At 50.0% G+C, this 16,873-nt stretch overlaps 1 protein-coding gene across 1 annotated transcript in view; it reads left to right on the forward strand.

Annotated features, from left to right (window-relative positions):
* Positions 1–4,048: 4,048 nt before the first annotated feature.
* The window catches only part of Shank2 (SH3 and multiple ankyrin repeat domains 2), a 449,788-nt gene continuing 436,963 nt past the window's right edge, over positions 4,049–16,873 (forward strand). Inside the window, exon 1 of the mRNA XM_029479123.1 lies at positions 4,049–4,650. The gene's annotated coding sequence lies outside the window, so the exon portion shown is untranslated. The remainder of the gene's footprint in view (positions 4,651–16,873) is intronic.

Below are 16,873 nucleotides of genomic sequence, written 5' to 3' on the forward strand. Positions count from 1 at the left end.
TCTTGGAGAGGCTTCACAGTTACCAAGAGTTCCCGTTTTTTCGTCATATTCTGGGTCCTACAGTGTGATTTTCTTTTTTTTTTTTTTTTTTTGGTTTTCTGAGACAGGGTTTCTCTGTATAGTTTTTGTTTGTTCATTTCAGACAGAGCTTCACCACTAGCTGAGGCTGGCCTTGAACCTGTGATTTTTCTCTTCCTACCCTCCAAGTCTGAGGGTGTATCTGCCTATCTGGGTGCCTCCTATGTTCTTCAGGCAATGCCACCAACAGGAGGTAGAGGATGGGGGAGAGAGGGGTGGGGAGTTGGAGATATATCCTACAGCTGGGCTAGGATCCATCAGGCCCTCTGTCTAGCTGGCCTCTCCTCCTGCCCACAGTCTACACATCCTCAGTCAGACTCATCAGACAAGGCTTGTCTGAAAGGAACTCAGCATCCTTCTATAAGCATAGTTAATATGCTTATAGTTAGTTTAGTTAATAGGCCCTGGGCTCCTGTGTGTAGATAAAGTGCCCGGAGGTGTTACAGGAAAAAAACACAGGGAAGTGAACCCATTAAAAAGTGAGTGGAGGGTACTAAATGTCTGTGTTAGGACGCAGGTGGGTGGGCTAGAGGGGGCAGAGCTGCAGGGGAGGTGGGAAATTCCAAGTTAGAAGCTAAGAGGAATGCACTTTTGAATGCAGGAGTCCAGAGATCAAGAATAAAGTTGAGCTTTTCCAATAGCAGAATTAAGTTTAAAATGTAGCAGAAGCACGGGAAATCTGGCAGGGACCAGGAGGGGACAGATGTGCTGCCCACAGCAGCTGCTTCTACCAGGACATGGCTGCCTTCAGCTCTGCACATCACTCCTTGCTTGCATTTTATCCCTTCCATCTTCAGCCCTCAGCGTCATTCCCCTCAGGCAGCCTAGAGACATCCTGCCCCGCCCCACCCCCAGCCTAAAATCTGAGCCCAGAGCTTCTCCAGGAGCTGCTGAGTGCAGTGAGCATCAGGTTAATGTTAATCACAATATATTGATAATGGTTTTCCCAGGGCCAAAAAGGTGGTTCTGTCTGGAATCCCCACAGCATGATGTGATGTCTTGGCTCCTAGTCCCCTGTATGCATCTCTTTCAGAGAAATCCTAATATGAGGAATGTGATATTGGGATGGACAGAAGCCTAGTCCAGGGCTTGCAAGAAAAAAGGACCAGATGTTGGTTGGGAGGCCTTTCTGCAAGATCATCTGATCCTTTTTTCTGCGTATTCACATGTGCAGTCAACATGCAGAACCAAAGCAGGGGCTCAGAAACTCTGCAGCACACAGAGTGATGCCCCCTCTTTTCTACATTGAATGGGGGCAGGGGAGGGGGGAAACAAGGCTCTGGGTGATATGCACAGTTGCAGACTTGCCAGAAATAAGAACATCTGACGAGGCCCTGGCTCAGATGAGTGGCAGTTTACCGACCTTTGAAAACTTACAGTGGGCTCGGGGACAGACGAGGTGAGGGGTGTGTGCATTTGAGATATCACCCCAGGCCCTCATTGGTGTTTCCCCAGCCTAGACCTTTCCATGTGACAATTAGACTCAAGGATGTGGCTTGAGCTGAGGACAAGGCTGCACTGGATACAGGAACACAAAGAAACTGGGGCACAGGCAGGATCCTGTCCTTAAAATGCCAAAGCGAAGGCTCCAAGCAGCAATCGGAGCAAGGGATGTATGTGGGGTAGGCAGGGGGGTGTGGGGAAGGGAGTCAGGGCACATACTGGAGCGATGGGCTGGTGGAAGCTAGAGTCCTCAGGGAAGCCTTCCTTTCTTGAACATAACGATGATGTTGGCACTTGAGCCCTCCGTGGGGACAGCAGAAAGTTCAAGGCTGACTTCTACCTCACTGCTTCACTTATTGTCTGCGGCAGAGGCTGCAGGAGTGAGGGTTGGGGACAAGCAGGCTTAGGGTGGGAGAGTGGCAGGAGCAGGGTGTCTTGGCGTGCATCTTCAGCTGGGTTCCTGGGGCCAACAGTCCATTTTCATTTCTGTGACATGTGCTCTCTGGGGTTAGGATTGATGGAATTAGGGAGAGGTGGAGCCAGAGCCCATTGCTTGCAAGGAACCCAAAGGCTTTCAGAGTAGTCTAAGGATCCCTCCCAGGAAATCAGCCTGGGGGATCTGGCCAGGGCTTCTTTTCTTTTTGTCTGAGGGATTACTAGTGGGTGCCTGATTTCTTCATTCAACAAATACATTATCAGGTCTTATGTCTAAGGAAGCAGAGGAGGGCTGTAGATTGCAGCTGGCAGCTCTCCCCTGGAGGTGGTTGGTACCACATTACTCCGTGTGTGTCCTGAAATAGGCCCCAAACACAACTCCTTATTATTTTTTTTAATCAAAGGTTTAAAGACTTCTTTGAAATGTGGTCCAATTATTCAAGGAGAAAAAAAAAACTATACAGAGCAAATATTTAACTTTGCTCGTGGTATGTTGAACTCACCTGTCCACAGGAATCTCTCAGGCGTATCCTACAAGACCGACTTCATTTGTGTCTCCATTCTTTCTGAGGAGGGTGCAGATTGGGACCTGTCTAATGTCATGGTTCTGAATCAGCCTGGAACCAGAGATTAGACTTCTGTCCTCACCTCCAGATTCTTTGAGCTGCAGATTTCTGGGACAGTCAACTCCTTTTCCAAAATATTGAAAAAAAAAAATACAGACCTCTCCCCCTCCCCTCCCCCAATAGCTAGTCCGGAGACACATAGTATGTGCAGTGCGGAGAGATGTCAGTAAATTATTAAAGCTTTTGGAGATTATTAGCCATGGTCCCTCCAGCAGACTGGGAATGTTGCCGTGGCATGGAGCTGGGGACCTGGGCCTCCCTCTGGCCTTAAGGAAACTCTACCACTGCGGACAATAAAAATCATGGATCGCTCCAGGGAGAGCTTCACCTGTAGGATTCTGGCTTTTCTACCCTACCAGCCACGCCCGGTCAGTCGGTCTCCTCCCCTGGGCGGAAGGTGCTCCAACCCGGGCGGTTTGGGAGGCAAACGCAGGCGTGTTACCCAGGTACAAAGTTTTCATGCGCGCCGCTAACGTTTTCCGAGCCTTGGACCTCGGTTTCCCAATCCTATTAACATGCTCCGGGAGGAGCGGGGTTTCGGTCGGGATAATCTTGCGGAAAGGGGCTGGGCTCTACCCTCCAGAGAGACTTTCTGGTCTGGGAGGGGGTGGCGCGCGAGCCACGCAGCCCGGGGCGGGGCGCCCGGCGTCTCCCTGGGTTGCTACAACAGACCCCACACTCTGCGCCACAGCGGCCACCGTGAGAGACTTGGACAGGTGCGGCAGGGGCGGGTCGCCCGCAAGAGGACCCCTCCCCCACGCCGCTAGTGCCCTCGGTCGCATTACGCCGGGGAGCCCCCAGGTCGCCCGCGGCGCAGAGAGGGGCGGGGCTGCGTTTTACACCCCCAAACCTTCGGCCCGGCTAGGCGCGGCGTGGTCGGTCTTCCAGGCTGAGACAGGTTCTGGATCTCAGGTCCTCCCTGGGGCTTGGGCCCGCCCCCGACGCGGGAACCAGGTGAGACGCACAGGCAGGGAAGGATAGTAGGTGGCCCTCGGGCACCCAACCTGGCTTCTTGAGGCAAGCGTGTGCCTCTGGATTCCAGAAGCAACGGCGACCGAGTCAGCGCGGCCCCTGTACACACAGAGGCTGAACATGGGAGCTGGGAAAGAGGGATACGTGCATGCAGGTGCGGTTTGCGTCTCTTAGGAGGTACCCCTTCCCCCATGACCCTTTCCCCCCGGCAGGGGCCAGTTACAAGAGCCCTGGATGCGACCTGGTTGCAGAGCTCAGAGCTCTTTGTCCCCTGAGCCTATGGACTTCTGCTTCCTCCAGCGCTCTGACTCCTTCCCCGGACCAGGGCAGGTGGATCAGCCTCAATTCATGCCCAGGATCTCCTGTCCTGTAGATCCCCTGCTTCCTGGGGAGTTGGGCCAGCAAAGCCCTGCAGAGGAACCGCCGCAGGGCCGCCAGGGGGCGCACTGGGCGGGGACCCGAGCCCTCATCTCTCTGTCTCAAGAGACCCGATGCGCGCTCTCTCAGATTCTCTCCAGTTGCTTGCTTTGCGCACGATCGCGCTGGCGGCAGCTGGCTCCGGGAGATCCGGGGCTGTCCAGACCCCCTGCCGGGTGCCCGACCCCTGACCTCCACGCTCCCTAGTAGGGGTGTGGGGACCCGGCGGGCGCAGGGGAACGGCCCCCGCGTCCGCCCGCCGCTGCTTGTGAATTATGCAGGAGGCTGGCACCGGTGCTCGAGTTACTCAAGTTTCCCTGGCAACTTTCGCTCCGGCATCCCTCCTTCGGCGCTGCGGGCAGCTTCTCCCGCGCGCCCGGGGCCCCAGGCGCCTTCTCTGGGCTGCGAGGCCGCGCAACCCTGGGTACCGGGTAACCAGGAGGGCTCTGGAAGACGCAGACCCAGGCCACGCCCTCGCCCCCTGGGCGGGGGGCCTCTGAGGAAGCCAGCAGGTGCGACCCGGGTGACATCATCCTGTAAACTTCGTCTTGGGCTCAGAGGGTGCTTGCAGGACTTGTAGTGGTCTTCATTGCCAGGATGCTGTGGTCGCGCGGGACTTCGCTTCCTGGGTTTCCAGGTTGTAGGGCATCTGCTGGACCTCATCACTGGAGTGTGTAGGGTGAGTCTCCTTTAACCTCTCAGATGGTCGTGAAGGGTGAGGGCATTCAGGGAAACTTGTCCCCCCAGTTCGGAGGGCGCCAGGGTTGCCTTGCACACTGCAGTTGGAGTGCAGATAGGATGGGCTTCCATGCACCTCCTCACCCATTTGCAGAAAGTGCAAGGGCTTGCAACGTGAAACACTCTAGCTGTTCAGCTCCAAGTAGGTGGGGCACTGTGAGGTTTTTGGGGTCTAGGGGCGCCAGGTGGGCGAGAGGCTGATTCTAGTGACTACTCTTTTTTTGCTGGCTGAGGTTTAAAAAAGGTTTTGAGTTGTTTCATCTGAGAAAGTACCTTGAGCCCACGGATGGGGGTCTCTGGAGCTTTTCCAATCAATGGCTTACAGATCACTTACAGGCACAGTCCTGGAACCCTTCAGAGGACATCTGAAGTTGGTGGTTTGCTTGTGGAAATTCGAGGTAGTAAATTAGGTAGGTGTGTGACCTCTTTTCCCCCCTCCCCCCGGAACTGAAGTTCGAACGTTAATGAGGTCAACCAGCTAATTAAGCTGAGCTTCAGCATGCAGAGATAATTTTGGAAGTCTGGATTGGAGAGTAGTTTGTGACCTCTAACTGGGATTGTACCTTGGACCTTGCTGACCTGACTAGGGAAGGTTCTGCAGGTGGGTCACCAACTGCAGACTCAGCCTTGATCCATGTCCCACTTCAGGGCTGGCACCCTGCAGGCTGCATGGTGTGTGGCATGATTACAAGGGCCCCTGGAGGTGCCTTGATTGGAAACATTCCAACCACTTGTAGGTGATACTAGGCAGAGTCTGATGGAGATTGAAACCTTTTGCTGCAGCTGAAGTGAGCTGAGAAAGATCGGGACACTGATGATAAATGGAAGAGAGTGGTAGCCTGGAAGGGAGTGTGGAACCAGGAATCACCTGTTTGTAAAGTGGGCAAGAAGACTAGAGCTGGCTCCACAGAGGCTGCAAGTCACAACTGCCAGGGGTGCAGTGCTTTCAAGGAAATGGAACCCATTGTTCGTACCAGGGATTTTTCCAAGAAGGAGGAACTAAGTGGCTAACTGGGCATCTTTAGGCCCCTGTGCCAGGAGGCTGGAATGCAGGTGAAGGTGTCTCCCAGGGACCCTGGCCACAGCCCTTGGTGAAATGGGACAGGCAGGGAATCTCTTCCTGGTATCTCAAGTGATTTCCTGGGGGGGGGGGCGGGAGATGTGACTTGTTTGTAATTAAGTCACTCACCCAGTTATTTAACCCACCTCAAGGCTGTATGCACAGTTGTCAGGATCATGAGTAGCCTAGTTGGTCCAGGTCTGGGGATTGGGGTGCTATCGAGAACACTGGGTCTTGGTGGGGTTGTGTGTGTGCTGAGATGTGAGTAGTTTCAGCTGGACGCTGTGAAGGAGTTGGGGACAGCACGGAATTTTATATTCCCTTGTGAGGAAGAAAGTGTGACAGAAGAGAATTCTGGGAGTTGCCCGATCTTCAGCAAACCAGCCCTTGAGATGGAGCTGGAGAGAGAGCAAGTTGATGACGTCTGTGCTTTGTTTCTGAATACTTATGTCCTAAGTGGAGGGTTCTGGGGGTCTCTGCAGGCTCCAGGGAACAATGGGGGCTTGTCCAAAATGGGCTTTGTGTGGGACCATGCAAATGTCCCCAAACAAGGCTACACCCTTCCTACTGACCCCTTTCCTGATGCTGCAGGGCTTGCAGCCTCAATGGCTCCTTAGGGCAGCAGAGAGGTCCGGCCAGAGCACCCTGTTTAAATTGGCATTTTGATCTCTTCAGTACCCTCACCTGTGGCTGTGACCCCCATGGGAGGTAACGTTGAGGAGGTTTATTCACATAACCCCAAACCTCTTGGTCAGGACAGACGTGGGGATCCATACACAGACTTATAGTTTTTCTCTTTGGAGCCCCTAAGTTCTTCACCTGGTACTGGTATATGGATGTTGGAAGAATGTGAACAGATTGAGATATGGACTGGCAGCTTGGAATCCCTACTTCGAACCTTGTGACATTTGGTCTGGGCACAGAAGCTTACCAGCCCACCCCAAGGAGAGGTCTGCCATTTTCAGTGGGCCAGAGATGGACCAGAAATTAGGCTGTTTTCTGTGCTATTTCATTAAATTTAAGATGAACAGATCTTATCTGGAGGGGGGGTGTGTCTGCTGCTGGGTGTCAGGCCTGGAGCTGGATACAGGTTGTTACTCTTGGGGTTTCTGGGCTGATGTGGGGACAGGGGATGGTTACATGTGGCTATTGGGTGCTATAGAACACAGAGAAGACCCTGATTGTTATGAAGGGGACAGTACAAACCACCCGGAAGAATGGAATGACTGCGTTCTCTGGCTTGGGCCAGGCCTTACCACAGCCGAGGATGACTGTAGATCACCTAGATCCTGGGGACTGTCAATCAGCCACTGTGGAGAGGACAGAGCAAGCTGTGTGAACCCTGCTTTCCTAGGTAGCTTTATTATGCTTTTGCTGATGTCTTATGCTTATGTCTGATGTCCTAGAACCAGGGTGGGCTGACTTCTGTTCCCTTTTCCAGGCCAGTAGCCTGAGACTCTGGAGAGGTGCCACTTGCCTATGGTTCCCACATATAGTGAATGAGGAGCCCCATTTGTACCTTGGGCAGCCCCAGGGGGCTCAGCCCACATTCCCACACCCTGCCTGAGCTAAACACACATCACTCAGCGGGAAGTGCCACCAGAATGTGGCAGAAAATTAGTTGTCTTGTTCCTGTGGTGTGAAATTGAGTTAGTGGGCGAAAAGCCGAAATTTCTGAGCAGGCGTCTTGATAGGATGTGCATTTTTATCATTGTTGAAAGCAGATTCTCAGAGCCATTTGACATGGCTCACAGGGTCTACTCTGGGCTCTGGTGGGAACATTCAGGTGTCTGGGTTGCAGGTTGCCTCTGATAGGAGCCTTCCTCCTGATCAAGAGGATGTCCTAGTCTTAATCAGGAAGGGGCACGATGTGTCCCTCTTGGTACCCAGATCCTGTTCAGGGTCAGCAGCCTGAAGCATTCTGATGCCTGGTCCTAGGGACAGGCCAGCTGCAGCATATAGCACTTCCTGAGAGATTAAGCTCTTAAAAGCCTTTGGGAGCATTGGGGGAGGAGGGTGTCAATGGGTAGTAGCAGTAAGTAGAGAGCTCTCTGATTGGCTGCCAGATGTCTCTTCCAAGCAGAGGACTAGCACAGGCAGATGGGGTTATTCTCTAAAAACTGCCCGTGTTTGATGTGCTTCTCCTAGTCCAGTTCTTGGGCTCAGTGGGGCCATGGAGTTGACAGATTCTCAGGCTGTGTCTGTGGATTCTATATGATGAACTTCAGGGGTGCAGAAAGGTGCACTTGCTCCCTTATGTTGAGCACCCTGGAATTCTCCTGCAGGAGTCACAAGAATCCACTTTGAGAAACTTAAAGAGTTTTTAGTAGGGAAGATGGTTGGAGCACGTCATGAGATGCTTAGCTTAGAGCCTCCACCTAGGAGACTCTCTTCGGATGCATCCATTAGGGATAAAACCTTTGCACACTTATAGTGACCCTGCTGTGCTGCGGCCAGGTCTCTCTAAAAAAGCATTTTTCCCCTTCTCTCCATTTCTTCTCTAAAAGCATCACTTTTATTAAAACCTACATATTGTATCTTCCCATTTTCTGACTGTTTTTCTTTGAGGCATTCTTATACCTGGCAAAGTTAGAGCAAATCACATGGTAACCCTGCTATGCCATCTCACATTCTGCGTTTAACTCTCGGTTAGACTTCTCACGCATTTGTGAGTCTTTATCTAAATCTTTCTTCATAGTTTACATGGTTTCAACGGATGCCGATTTGTCTTTGATGTTGCGGTTCTCAATAGTCAAGAATGACTGTTGGCTAACTCTTTTATAGCACCCAGGCTTTGCAATCAACCACAGACCACCATGGCTCAATCCTTACTCCACTAAGGCACATGCATGAGCTTTACAGAGCTGTTAGTGCTCCTTAAATTTTTGGAAGGTGCTGGGGATTCATACTTAGGTCCTTGATGGTGCTGAGCAAATATTTCATTGAACCATGTTCCCAGCCCCTCACTGGGGATTCTAGGCTTATGCCCTCCCACCAAGCCACACCTTTATCCTCTTCCTGGAGGATTCTAGGCAGGTGCCCACCCATTGACCTATGCCCCAGCCCCTCACTGGGGATTATAGGCCATCATTCTCCCCTGGAGTCATGTCCCAAGCCTTTATTCTTTATGTGACTGTTTCCTCCAAAGAATTTTTCATTCTGTGATATGTTTTATGTTCCTGGGTCTTTTATTAATTAACCTAGCAACTCATCAGCAAGAAAACAAAATAAATGAATGTTTTAAAGGTTTCCTGTGACCTTAGTCACAGTCTGTGAAAGTCACTTGTGGATTGAGACAGTAGGATAGTGTCTGTTGATCTTGGCTGACCAGGTGCCAGAAAGACACCACAGATATTTAGACATAGGGAGGGAAAAGGTGTGAGTGGAAATGTGCTTCCCTGAGCAGATGTGGGCAGCTTGGTGTTTTGATGAGGACCATCACCAGATCAACCCTTTGGTACCCAGAGGTCACCACCTGGGTATGTGATCTTCCCCAGTGGGTCTGGAATCTCATTTGTAAAATAGTAGGGCCCTTTGAGAAAGGGCTGTAGGGAAGAGTCATCCTGTTTTAGTTAGGATTTTACTGCTGTGAACAGACACCATGACTGATGCAAAAATGACAACATTTAATTGGGGCTGGCTTACAGGTTCAGGGGTTCAGTCCAATATCGGCAAGGCAGGAGCATGGCAGCATTCAGGCAAACGTGGTGGAGGATGAGCTGACAGTTCTACATCTTCATCTGAAGGCTGCTAGCAGAATGCTGACTTCCAGGCAGCTAGGCTGAGGGTATGAAGTCCATGCCCACAGTGATACACCTACTCCAACAAGGCCATACCTCCTAATAGTGCCGATCCCTGGGCCAAGCAGATACAAACCATCACATACCCCAAAGGTCTTTTTCTAAATGAGCTATGTCTGGGAGGACTTTGTGTCCCTACAGACTGAAAGTTACCACCTAAGTTTGCAGGATTAAAAAAAAAATCCTGCAAGTGTGTGTGTGTGTGTGTACACATATATATGTTTGTATGTGTGGAGGTCAGAGGTCAATCTCAGGTAACATCCTCAGGACCACTGTCCACCTGTTTTGAGACAGAGTCTGTCATTGGCCTGGAGCTCAACAAGGGGGCTGAACTGTCTGGTGAGTTCCAGGGATTCTCCTGTCTGCTTCCCCAGTGCTGGGATTACATGCATGTTGCATGCATTTTAACATGACTTTTTGGTACTGAACTCAGAGTCTTATGCTATGGTTGCAGATGATTTACAGGCTAAGCCATCTCTCAAGCCCCTAAGTTGGCAAAATGCATTTCACCTGCATCCAGGTTCATCTGGGTAAGGTGGTGACTCCTAGGTTAAGGCAGTGACAGTGTATAACTAGTGAGCTTTACGCACGTTAGTCTCTTGGCCTACAGCCTCTTTATTGCTTTCGGATTTGAGAGTGTCTTGCTTCCAACTTTGCAGGATTGAAGAATAGCCTGAGCCTGGCCTCTGCTGTCCAGCCTGACAGGTGGTATGTGAGCTTGGAGCCTCAGCTTTGCAGAGAAATCCAATCCCAAGTCACTTCTGTGGGGAGAGGGGTGCTCAGAAAGGACACAGGAGGTTGCCCCCGTGGTTTCCCCAGAGCATGCAAGACTTGGGTACTCCCGTGAGGGGATCCCTGCCTCAATAATAGACATCGATTCTCTCTTAGCTGTGGCAGGTTGCGCTGAGTGCCACCCCTCACCCCTCCTCAAGTCCCAGCAGTGGGGTCTGGCAAGCTATCAGGATCTGTCCCGTCTATCAGCTGCACCTGGTGTCAGGTCCCTGGGGATGAAGTGCCAGGCATCCAGACTCCAGACTTCATCTCTCTCAAATGTCACTCAGCAATAAGAAGCCAGTGAACCCTTCTAGCTGCTGCTCTTCCTTCCAGCCAGCCTGCCTCCATCTTCATGAGATCAGCTATGCCAGCTATTCTCATCAGGGAGGGGCTTGCCGACTGTAGACATTTCTGCTTAGAAGGAGGGTGTCTTGGGGTTTCTATTGCTGTGAAGACACCATGACCATGGCAACTCTTATAAAGGAAAGCATTTGATTAGAGCTGGCTTACAGTTCAGAGCGTTAGTCCCTTATTATCCTAACAGGAAGCATGCAGGTAGACATGGTGCTGGAGAGGTAGCTGAGAGAGTTCTACATCCAGATCAGCAGGAAGAGAGAGTGACACTGGGCCTGGCTTGAACTTCTGAAACCTCAAAGCCCACCCCCAATGACATAATTCTTCTAACAAGGTCGCACCTCTCAATAGTGCCACTCTCTATGAGCCTATGGGAGCCATTTTTATTTAAACCACCACAGAGGGGATGAGGGCCACTGGATCTTTACTTGAATAATTTGGTTACTCCTCCCAGCCAATTCTGCCTTTACTGCATGTGCCTTGGTATCTTGGGGAGGAGCTAGAGTATATTGGTCAAGGGAGGCTAGGGAAAGGGGGCTCCAACTGCACAGCTGTGGGGAAGCTATCATCCGTGTTGGGTGAAGACTTTCCAGTGTGGTTATCCTCAGATCCTTTATGCTCCTGCTAATAACCCCTTCCCTATTCTGTGCTGGTGACCCCAGCTGGTTCCTCAGGGTATTTGGTGGACTTGAACTTTGGTTTGCTCTTAGGACCTTGAGTGTAGACATTGTTCACATCTTCCCTTAAGGGAGGAATTTTAACAACACTTGCCCTCAGAGGCCTTGGAGACCCAGCAGGTAGACACTCTGGCCCAGGAGTGATGCATATCCCCACAGAGGCATAGACCTTGTACAACTCAGGTTGGCATTTCCAGGGTGTTTACTGAAGTTGGGAGCAGGAGGGCATGGGGGTGAATGGCCATGGGTAAACAGTGAACAAACCCAGAGTCCACAAGCAGCTGAGAGAGACATTCCTGGAGTCTTAACGGGGGCCTGGTTTTGTTGTTAATAATTTTCTACACACAAGGACAAATGCCTCACTCCTGTTTCTGGAGCTCCTTGAGGGGAGCGGCAGAAACCCTCTCTGCATTTCCCCCACTGATGTCTGTAATTCAGAGGTAGCCTGTTGCCAAAGCAACAGTAACACCTACCTTTGGTTTGTTCTGATTCTTTGGGGGTCCTGTTGGGGAGTGTCTTGGCCTCCCTGGCTTTAAGTGGCTCATGCTGGGTGGCTGTGGGTTTTCTGTCTTCTCTGGGCTGTACCCTCCTCTTATCTGTTCTGTTCCTTTTGAGATAACTTGCTTTTGACAAGGTTTGGGGTATGTAGGAGAGTTTAGGTGAAGGGGTTGGGATGTGTATTTCAAAATACTGGGGCCACTTAACCCTGAGACTGCAACACTTATAATGGCTTCCAGTTTGGCTTCAGTAACAGGGAGATGGCTTTTTGTGGGTGCAGCTTCATCCTCAGTTCATCCTGGGCAGAGATAACTAAGACACTATGTTAGTTACTTCTCTCATTGCTGAGACGAACACTGGACACAAACAACTGAAGGCCCACAGTGTGAGGATGCAGTGTACAACGGCAGAGAAGGCACGGAGGCAGGAGCATGAGGCGCCTGCTCTATCCTAGAATTCTTTCTGCCTCCAAGATGTTCTACCTCCTATTTCCTGCCTAAGCCATAGGCCATAGGCTTTTTAATTGACAGGTGATGCATCCATACAACACACAAGATATTCTCTCAACACTGGTGCTCAGCTCCCTCTCTTATTTCTGCTCAGTGTAGGACCCCAGCCCATGGAATGGTGCTACCAACACTCAGGGCAGGTCCTCCCATCTCTGTTAACCTAACTGTGAAACTCTCACAGGCATGCTAGGTGGTTCTAGATACTCTCAAGCTGACAATATTAGCCCTCACAGACCTGGTTTCACAGGGTGCTGCCTTCCCGGACACCTGCTCCTTAGGGCAGGCAGCGTCATCTCAGGTCAAAGGAGCCCTCCAGGTTGTCTCCTTCATTTCTCTCTCATTCCTGAGCCTTCATAGTGGCCAGAAAGGAAAAGTAATCATGATATTGTGTGGGGAGCTCTTGGTTGTTCAGTACCGCATCATCTTCATCCCAGCCTGGAGAAGACAGGCTCCATGACACCTTCCATCTTCTGGGGGAGCAGACGGAGGCAGAGAACACCGAATCTGATAAAGGTCCCATGGCTGGTGTGGGCCCAGGCAGCCACCTGTCAGCCTTCATCAGTGCAGGTCACTTCTTGGGGAGACATGCTGGCTTGCTTTTCTGTTTCTCACTTGAGGGAAGCATTGTGATTCTCAAACTTAGGGCCAAGGGACTTGGGGTCTTGGGGCTCTTTTGGCATCTTACAACAGGATTCAGGGGCCCAGAGAGTGTATCTTTATATCTGTCTACTGATAGTCCTGTCAGGAATGGAAGGAGAGGGCTGGGAATATGGCCTAGTGATAGAGTGTTTGCTTAGCATGGGCAAGGCCTGAGTTAAATTCCCACCGCTGGAAAAAGAGAGGGGGTGGTGGGTACAGCCAGGTGGCACAGTGCATGCAAGGCCCTGTGTTCCATTCTTGGTCTTGCCAAAGAGTTAAAAAGGAATTTGTAAACAAAAAGGCAAAGTATTTATTACTGTATTTTTATAATAGTAATAAAGTTATTGGCTGGTAACATAAATATTTTCCACAATATAGTAATTCCAAACAAAAGAAATCTATTTTTTAAAATAAATAAATAAGTAGAATAAAACTTTTTATTTTACTTAATAATTGTGTGTGTGTGCGCGCACGTGTGCATGCATAAATGCACACATATGGAGGTCAGAGGACAGCTTGCTGGGTTGGTTCTTTGCATTCTACCATGTGGGCCCTTGCTACGCACACTCCAGTGAAGTCTGCTTGATGGCCGAGAGGCCTGGAAGCACTCACGAGGCAAAGAGTTTCAAGGAAACTCAACCTCCTGGAACCTTGGCATTCTCATAACCTGTATACTCATACCCTATCCCCATATTAGTCTGGTGTATAGATCCATGTGCTCTCTTTTAGTATTATTTTATTATAAGTGCCTTTAAAGATTGAATTCTGACATAGCTAAGCCTTCACCAGTGTTCCAATGTCCCAGAAAATCTTTGAGGCCTTGAAGCTGACAAACTTGGAATTCAGTAGGAATTCGGTAAGAATGTTACCTATTCAGTAACATTCAAATTTACTTCTAGTAGAGATGATGAAACTAATTAGGTATTACAGAGAACGGAGCTCAGGGCTGGTCTGCAGAGTGTTTACTTGGGACAATAGCCAGTCTTACCCAGACAAGGGAATACACAATGGCCTAGGGAATAGGTGGGTTTACCATGAAAGAGTTAGGGAATCCCCCTGAGACAGGTTTCTTCACTAAACCCCTGGTGGTGGGTTTAACAATAGACTAGCATTACACCTGGCTCCCTTCTTAGTGACAGTGGCCTGGTCCCCACCTTCTTTTGATGTATACATTCCTTATGTTTTGTGTCACTGTAACTCAGCGGATGTATCTCGCCTGGTTTCTTGTTATTCTTCTGTATAAAAAGTTCGATGCTCGACTTGACAAATTACATTCAGATTCTACACAATCTCTCATGTTGATCTGTCATTCATTCATTTGCTGACTCCTTGTCCACCTGCAACCAGAGACCCGTTCTATGCAGACAGGGACCAAAAGGGTCTGCGGCAGGCCCTGGGGATCAATCTCAGATTATTCCACTTGGTGGCAGGTACTTTACACTCTGAGCCATCTTGTGGCCCCAACATAACTGTCATAGTTTTTGTTGTTAATTTGACACACCTGGGAAGAAGAAACTTTGATCCAGAAATGACTTCCATCAGATTGGCCTGTGGCAAGTCTGTGGGGGATTTTCTTGATTAATGATTGATGTGGAAGGGCCCCGCCCACTGAGGGAGGTACCACACCTGAGCAGGTGGTTCAGGGCTATATACAAAAGCAGGCTGAGCAAGCCAAGAGGAGCAGGTCAGTAAGCGGCCTTCTCCCATGGCCTCTGCTTCAGTTCCTGTTTTCGGGTTCCTGCCTTGTTGAGTTCAGGCCCTCACTGAGCTTCATGATGAACTGTAAGCTGCGAGCTAAATAAACCCTTCTGACTCCAAGTTGCTGTCAGCCAGTCATTTCTTGTTTCACAGCAACAGGAAGCAAACTAGAACACCAAGTGTTTTCCAGAAGGAAGCAAACACTTACAAGAACATCACTCCAGTTTGCAAAGCCTCTCTGTGGCCTGGTTGGCAGACAGAGCTTCCTGTCTCTGCTTCCGAAGCCAGCTGTCTCTGTCTCAGTCCCACAACCTCCAGCACAGTCCACCTACATGGAGAGTGAGAATATTGTTAAATCAATTACATCTTATTATTATTATGAACATGGTTTGAAAGGGCCATGGGGAGCCCTTTGTGTTCCCTGGACCACACATTGAGAACCACTGCAATGAGCATGGGTCTACCTTCAAGAACAGGACCTGGATTTGAAAGTCAGATCTGTCATGTGGGGAATTGTGAACAATAAATTCTCACCATTCAGGAGGCATTTGAAATCTGGTCGTGGGCTCTAGATGGTCACCAAGTGGTCCTATCTGAAGAAAGGGTTCCAGAGTCTAGACTGATGGGGGAAGGAGGGGAACCTTCCAGGCTACAGATGGAGGAGGCCTGATGGGTATCTAGAAAATGCAAGCAGAACAACTGGGCAGTTTTCAAATAGAGTCAAGGTGGATGTTGTAAAACCAGGTTCCTTACATCTATCTGCTATCCCCAAAGTCCCAATGACAAACCAAAGTCCAATTCTTACCAAAACAAGTTAACCAAAGTTATATTCATCGGGAAATGTTGAATTTAATTAGGTTTATTTACAGGAGCACTGAGGACCCTAAAGCAGCCACATTGCAGAGTCTGCGCCAAGCATGCATGATGACTTCTGCACAGCTATAGATGGCTACATAGATGGTGCCTCCTTCCTAGACTTTCCAGTATCTATCCCTTAGCTCTTCCCAAAGACCCTAAGGCCATGTGCAATATAGAGCAGAGTAGCAAGCATATGTAACTGCTAGGCCGTTTCTCCAGCCCCAGGTCTTTCTTCATTTTTCTTTAAATTTATTTATTTTATTTTATGTGAAGAACACTTATCTGCATGTATGTATACGTACTATGTGCATGCCTGCAAGAGCATAAGAGGTCATTAGAGTCCCCTGGAACTAGAGTCATGGGTGGTTGTGAGTTACCATGTGGGTGCTGGGAACTGAATCCTGGTCTTCTGGAAGAGTAGTAAGTGCTCTTAACTGCTAAGCCATCTCTCTATCCCCGAGACTTTCTTCTCAAAGGCATAACCATACTATCAATTCTGTAGCCACATACTTATGACTGAGGCTTACATAAAATATCTATCAACATCATGCATCCAATTCCACTCATCTATACCCTTTTATAATCCCACACAGTATACCCTTTTGACCACACATCTTTACTTGCAAATGTTCACTGCAATGAGTCATGGTCTGGTTCTAGGCCTCTGGTTTCTGTTATACTATCAATCCTGGATACTCACTCTTCTCAAATATCCTGTTGTTGTCCTGTGCCATGGAGATCCTGCTGCTTTGGAGCTATAGGACCAGCTCCTTCATGCACTGTAGTAGTTCATCAATGATGTTGGGGTGGGCCAACTCAAAATCCTGGATTGGGACCTGGGTGGTAGCTGAGCTGGTTAACTTGCTAGCTCTCCTATATCCATACCACCAGGGGGCAAGCGCCCCAGCACTGCTTTGGCAAGCTCATCCACTACTGCAGCCTGCAAGGAGCAAACCCAGCTTCCCAGCTCTGCTTTCACACCCTTGGGATGGCTTGCCTGCGTGGCCCTCATCTCCCACATCTCCATATCCCCAACATTCCCATAACCACAATCAGCTCTACTGTGCTATCCTGGAGAGGTGCAGGGCCCATTATCCCAAGTGCTGCAGCAGGGCAGGGCCAACTCTCCCACCTGCTGTAGGTGGTGAGGGATGAGGGAGGCATCTCTCCCTTGCCCATGTTACTGCTGGGAAGACCAAAGGTGAGGCCAGCTCTCCCAAGCTCACATCTTCAGGGTTGGCTCACTTGCATCCCTACCACCAGGGTTAGCTCTACTGTGCTGCCCAGGTGAAGTGTA

This window comes from Mus caroli, chromosome 7 (assembly GCF_900094665.2).
Source record: "Mus caroli chromosome 7, CAROLI_EIJ_v1.1, whole genome shotgun sequence".
Classification (NCBI taxonomy): Eukaryota; Metazoa; Chordata; class Mammalia; order Rodentia; family Muridae; genus Mus; species Mus caroli.